At 35.5% G+C, this 1,387-nt stretch overlaps 1 non-coding gene across 1 annotated transcript; it reads left to right on the forward strand.

The window, feature by feature from the left end:
* Positions 1 to 201: 201 nt before the first annotated feature.
* Trnad-guc lies at positions 202 to 273 on the forward strand. The gene has a single exon. It is a non-coding gene; the product is annotated as a tRNA-Asp (tRNA).
* Positions 274 to 1,387: the final 1,114 nt, after the last annotated feature.

Consider the following 1,387-nt stretch of genomic DNA (forward strand, 5'->3'; position numbering starts at 1 on the left):
AGGATGATACAAAGTTTTTGAGATTGGAACTTGGAAGTAGGGTATCTCTAAATTATGCAAATACCCCGATTTTATGTTTATTTTATTAACACATTGATTGCAAGACTAGGTCACTGTGTGTGTGCAAGCATATGAGTGTATGATTCACGTGATCATCCAGAAAATTTGTGGTTTCAAAAGCCTGTATATTTAGAAACCAGTTCCTCGGTAGTATAGTGGTTAGTATCCCCGCCTGTCACGCGGGAGACCGGGGTTCGATTCCCCGCCGGGGAGGCATTGTTATCTTACGCTAATCTTGTAATTTAACTATATAATATAGTTAAAATTTATATAACTGAAATGGAAAACGTGTATCATAGATATAAAGTACATAGCACATTGTTTATATACATGGGCTTACATTTATAAACATATTCACATACCTACATTTACCTACTTAAAACACACTTATGTGCATATACATGGTGCAATTGTACAAAAAACAACTAACTAACAACTAGCCACTGCCCACATCCAGAAAAAATAGAATTTCATCACATTTGGGTTTCGAAAACATGCGACTTTTAGAAACCAATTCCTCGGTAGTATAGTGGTTAGTATCCCCGCCTGTCACGCGGGAGACCGGGTTCGATTCCCCGCCGGGGAGGAATTACAGCTTTACCCCAGTTTTGTAAAGGAATTGTTATAACTGACATGAAATAACAAGCATTAATGGAAACTTGAATCAAGATGGAAATCAAGTAATTTATTACACTGAAAATGATACATATGCATATAAAACCAAACACACACATACATGGTATACCTGCAAAAACTTACCTGTTTTTATGCAATTGTGATAAAAGTTTTTGATATGTCTGAATTTCATCTTAGTAGTAAGGGATCCCTACATTATGGAAATAGCTCAGTCTCATATATTTATTTTATTACAATATAAGCACATTAATTGCAGAATTAGTCACTGTGTATATGAAAGCATGCAAGTGTATGATGCATGTGAGCATCCAGAAAAATCTCTGTTTCAAAAACCTGCAAATTTAAGAGCCAATTCCTCGGTAGTATAGTGGTTAGTATCCCCGCCTGTCACGCGGGAGACCGGGGTTTGATTCCCCGCCGGGGAGGCATTGTTTTTTATCCTAATCTTGTAATTTAACTATACAATATAGCCAGAATTTACATAGCTGAAATGGAAAACGTGTATCATGGATGGAAATTGCTGTATCATGTATATGCATGAGCATATACATGATACAATAGTACAAAAAGCCCCAGTTTTGTAAAGGAATTGTTATAATTGACATGAAATAATAAGCCTTAATGGAAGCTTGACTCATTAATGGAAATCAAGTAATATATCAAATGAAAATGATGCATATGCATATAAAAC

Source organism: Penaeus monodon, chromosome 27 (assembly GCF_015228065.2).
Source record: "Penaeus monodon isolate SGIC_2016 chromosome 27, NSTDA_Pmon_1, whole genome shotgun sequence".
NCBI lineage: Eukaryota > Metazoa > Arthropoda > Malacostraca > Decapoda > Penaeidae > Penaeus > Penaeus monodon.